The sequence below is a fragment of the Arabidopsis lyrata genome (genome assembly GCF_000004255.2).
Source record: "Arabidopsis lyrata subsp. lyrata unplaced genomic scaffold ARALYscaffold_668, whole genome shotgun sequence".
Classification (NCBI taxonomy): domain Eukaryota; kingdom Viridiplantae; phylum Streptophyta; class Magnoliopsida; order Brassicales; family Brassicaceae; genus Arabidopsis; species Arabidopsis lyrata.
The window spans coordinates 1-5,132 of NW_003302131.1; the positions used below are offsets into that span (position 1 = coordinate 1).

At 37.2% G+C, this 5,132-nt stretch overlaps 1 long non-coding RNA gene across 2 annotated transcripts; it reads right to left on the bottom strand.

Moving 5' to 3' along the window:
• Positions 1 to 69: 69 nt before the first annotated feature.
• LOC110228641 lies at positions 70 to 2,770 on the bottom strand. Of its 2 annotated transcripts, XR_002332123.1 has the most exons (5): positions 1,995 to 2,769; positions 1,736 to 1,887; positions 1,482 to 1,662; positions 1,269 to 1,401; positions 70 to 687 (listed from the first exon to the last, which is right to left on the bottom strand). It is a non-coding gene; the product is annotated as an uncharacterized LOC110228641 (long non-coding RNA). The 2 variants fall into 2 exon arrangements; XR_002332119.1 differs by having other exon boundaries at positions 1,482 to 1,887; positions 1,995 to 2,770.
• Positions 2,771 to 5,132: the final 2,362 nt, after the last annotated feature.

Genomic DNA, 5,132 nt, shown 5'->3' on the forward strand with positions numbered 1-5,132 from the left:
GGAAAAATATCATTTAATCCCCCAACTGTTGGGGTCAAATTGAAAATTCTAAAAGAGTACTAAAATCACTAAACAAAGAGAGCTTTTCAGATATTCAGAGGAGAGTGAGTGTTACTAACAGTTTGTTAAAAGTTATGCAGGTTCAAGCTATAGATAATCCATCCTCAGACATTTTCCAAGCTGAAAGGGACCTCCATTCTAAATGGTTATTCCTCAGAGGAATTGAGGAGTCTTTTTTCAAACAGAAGTCCAGAATCAATTGGTTACACCTAGGGGACCAGAACACTACTTTCTTCTACAGAGTTGCCATGGCTAGAGCATCCTACAACTCCATCAGATCTTTATGCTTGGATAATGGTTCATCTACTTCTGACCCGGAGGAAATGAGTGATATTGCGGTCTCTCATTTCCAGCAGTTTCTTGCCCCTCAATATTTGATGCATATCAGTTCTCCTTTCTCCTGGTTTTTGGAGCTTCAAAGCTTTAACTGTTGTGAGCACCATAAATCAGTCTTATCCTCCTTTCCTACAACTGCTGAAATCACAAGGACTCTACTCAAGCTGAACCCCAACAAGTCTCCTGGGCCTGATGGGTTTACTTCTTCGTTCTTCAAAGCTGCTTGGCCAATAGTTGGTCATGAGGTGCTTTCAGCCATTCAAAGATTCTTCTCTTCAGGGTTCCTCCCAACTGCCACAAATGCAACAATTCTGACGTTAGTCCCTAAAAAACCAGAAGCTACTTCTATTTCTGATTATAGGCCAATTTCCTGCTGCAATACTACCTATAAATCAATTTCAAAGCTGCTTGTGAAAAGATTAAAGGTCATTCTCCCCGTCGTTATCCTCCCTAACCAAACAGCTTTTGTTCAAGGCAGACTACTTATTGAGAATACCCTATTGGCCTCAGAAATTGTACAAGGCTATCATAAGAATGGAGGACCAAAGAGAATAACTTTAAAGGTTGATATTGCTAAAGCTTTTGATACTATTAGGTGGGAATTCATATTCCAATGCCTACGGAGTCTCCATATTCCTGAAACTTTTTTAAGATGGCTAGAAGCTTGCATCTGTACAACATCTTTCTCTGTCTCGTTTAATGGCACTACTCATGGTTATTTCAAAGGTAAAAGAGGGCTCAGGCAAGGTGACCCTCTTTCTCCTTATCTTTTTGTCCTCTCCATGAATTGTTTGTCACTAGCTCTTAATAGAGCTGCTGTGGAAGGAAGATTCAACTACCACCCTAAATGCAAAAAGACAAGGCTTACGCACCTCTGTTTTGCCGATGATCTGCTAATCTTCTCCGATGGCTCCCTTAACTCCATAACAAATATCTTGGAAGTGTTGAAGGATTTTGAAAACAGATCTGGACTTGCTGTTAACATCGAAAAGACGTCTCTGTTCTCTGCAGGTTTAAAGCCCCATGAGTTAGAGCTAATCAAACAAGCAATGAATCTCTCAATTGGTTCACTCCCGATCAGATACCTTGGCGTTCCCCTCTGCACGAAGAAAATCTCCTTGCTGCAGTGTGTTTCTCTTATTCAGTCTATAAAATCCAAACTTCACTCTTGGACAGTCAGGTCTTTATCTTTTGCAGGAAGGTTGCAACTGCTTTCAACAGTCATTGCTGGGATTATTAACTTCTAGTCAAATGCTTTCATTCTCCCTAAAGGATGCATTTCGGAAATTAACTCCATCTCTGCTAAATTCCTTTGGAAGGGTAAAACTGAAGGGCTTACCTCTGCTAAAGTTTCTTGGGAGAATGTGTGTCGTAGCAAGGAAGAAGGGGGTCTTGGGTTGAAGGACATTTCCAGCTGGAATACTACTTCTGCACTAAAGCTGATTTGGTTGTTGTTCTTCAGGCCTGGTTCTGTTTGGGCTCACTGGTATACTACAGAGGTGTTAGATGGAAACATTAATAACTTCTGGGTTATTAATACAAAACAGAAATTCTCTTGGCTAGCTAACCAGTTGTTACAATTACGAGACTTAGCTTACCCATGGATCAAACAGTCTGTAGGTAAGGGGGAGAACTGCTACTTCTGGTCAAGCAACTGGTCTCCACTTGGAAAAATCAGAGATTACCTTTCACAAGAAGGCACTACAGAGATTACCTTTCACAAGAAGGCACTACTTCTGGTCAAGCAACTGGTCTTCCGATGTAGACGATTGTTAAGAGGCACTACCTATCCTCTCGAAACGCTTTCTCTGATCCGTCGTGCCTTCTCTGTAGTGCTAGTCCAGAATCTCGCTCTCATTTGTTCTTCGATTGTAGCTTCTCAGGTGCAATTTGGGATTTTCTCTCCAGCAAGTGCAACTACCTATCCTCTCGAAGTTGGGATACACTTCTCACCCAGCTAAGCTCATACTCTGTCTCAAAGCCAAGACGAAAACTTCTGCTAATTGCATGGCAAGCTTCGATTTATTGCATTTGGTCGGAGCGTAACAATCGTCTCCATCGGAACGCTTTCAAATCAATTGATACTTTGATTCGAGATGCAGATCTAATAATCCGGAACAGAATAGCTAGTATCTGCCTCACAAACCCTCCCCAAGCTTCTCAGATGCTTCAAATTTGGCTCTCCTAAAAATCTCAGATCATCTCTCATCATTCTCTGTTTCATCGCTTCGTCTCCTCTCTTACTCCTCGTGATTTCCGATTGATCAATTTGGGTACTTCATTTTCTTCATGGGCTAATTAACTTGGGCTTCTTTGATTCAATCTTGGTTCTATTTATTGTGTGTTTGGGCTGTTTAGCCAATTAGGCCTGATGGGCTATCAATTATAAAAAAAAAAAAAAAAAACTTTTAAATTATGGCCATTTTAAACATCAACTTCATATGTGAGCATTTAAAACATGAATTAAACGTTGACTAACGTTTGAGACATAGGAATTTGTTGACCAGACCAAAATAGACATGCCGTTATCAATCGTTAACTGCAATGAATGGCTTCTGTAGCGGTATATGTCGGCGTCCATAGACATGGTGTCATGGGAGAGAGTGGTGATCACGGTCTCGCTCTCTTCGTGGACTTTTACTAGATAAACTTGTCAGACCATCATCTCCTTTTCTTTTGGGATCTATCGAGATTCGGGTGATGTGAATCATGTTTCCATCCCCTGGAATGATCCACAAACACCTCCCAGGAAGTACTCGAACCTCAGAAAAAAAAAACTATTGAGGATGTAAGTTCACACGACGAGCCTTCATAACAAACTAATCAGAGAATCGCCTCACTATCTATATGCTAATCATCTACTACAAAATGAGGAGTTTATCCTTTTCTAGTTCTCACATGTTCTAGGAAAGAAAAGAAAAAGGAGTAAGAAAGACAAATCCAATTAGTTAGCCTTTGTACAGAATTTGTAAAACATATCCAAAATGATTTAAAACCTACAATTTTTGTCGGGCTTTAAAAAAACTGTCAAAGTACATCCTACATATAATATAAGAGATGATATTTAAGATTTATTAAAAAATGATCAAACTATTATGTATTATTCCACACTTGCTACATATTTTTTTTTTTGCTTTGAACGGAATGGTCTTTATAATAAGCTCAGATCGTGACGACAGATATAACTTAGCAACAGTTTTAAGACTTAAAAACTAACAATATGAATTCTTGTTAAAGAAAATTTCAAGCTTCTGCTATATTATATGAACTAAATTCCAAGGTAAAACATGGTGTCGAAATATAAATATCAAAAATTTGTTCATCATACAATTCACAAAATAAATAAGAGAAAAGAAAAGTGTCTTCACATGGACGGTGCATTCGCGGACGTGTCTTCACATGGACGGTGCATTCGCGGCGGTGGTCACATGTAGCTTCAATTTAGATTGGCTTACGTCTCCCGAGATTCGCTTGTCGTTGGTTGTGGCAAGCTCGTTTGGGATCCACACGCCATCGCGTCTCACTACGCACGCTCTCATCCTCCATGTCTCTCAGGTGACTTTCCAAAGCAACCTTCAAACTATTACAATATTATGAAAATAACCCTAAATGTCTTATTAGTATCAAGAAAGCCCTCATGAATCATTTGAAAGTGTTACATGTTGTTGAATGCTGATTTGAGATGCTGATCAGATGTGAACTTTGCAGGGTGACGATCCTGATTTGTTGCAGAGAGGATTTAACCCGCGGTGGTTTGTGGCTTGGAAAAAAAGAGGTATTAATCGTTTGTTGCTGGATGAGTAAGAATTGATAGAGACGTTTGATATTTATAGTAAAAAGGAATGATAAGGTTTTTGGCTCATAAATTTTTGAAAATCTTGAAGCCAAAGCCAAAACTATAGGATATATATATTAACTTGAATATCTTCTTGATTGTTAACATTATTAATGATTCACGAATTTAGGGGAAATTAGGATATTGAATAGTAGTTTATGGTTAGGATTAGATTAGATCATATTTTTTTTTGAAATTTGTTTAGCAATTAGTCGAGATTTAGAAAATATATTTCATAATTGCGATTGAATATGCCTTAAATTATATACCAAATATGTTGAATGGTTAGTTAGTATTGCATCTCTGTTTTGTGAAGATGTTAAAACCCGATTATTGATTTGTTTAAGGATTTGGGTACATTTGATTCACTCTAAACCCATTTTATAAACACGCGGATCCTAAAGTTTTAATGAAAATTTTAGACTAATTTACTTTTGTCGATTTTGATTAAGCCTTTGTTAATCCCAAAATTGAAATTGAAATTGATGACAATTTAGACTATTTTTCAATTTGTACTTCCCTTTTAATAATAAGAGGATACAATTATATGTTGGTTTGGGTTTACAAATGTGGATTAGGATTTAGATTGTACAATTAAACGAAATTAATTATATGTCGGTTTGGGTTTATAAAAGAGTGATTAGGGTTTAGATTTTACAATTAAACAAAATTCTATGTCGATTTGGGTTTATAGATGAGGTTTAGGGTTTGGATTTTACAATTAAATAAAATTATATGTCGGTTTGAGTTTATAAAAGAGTACTTAGAGTTTAGATTTTATAATTAAATAAAATTATACGGTTTGGTTTTATAAAATAGTGGAGTTTATTTTTATTTTTATTACTTCTTCTTAAGCACTGAAGTTAAAATTGCTGCTGGCTTTCCAGACTTAGTGATCCTC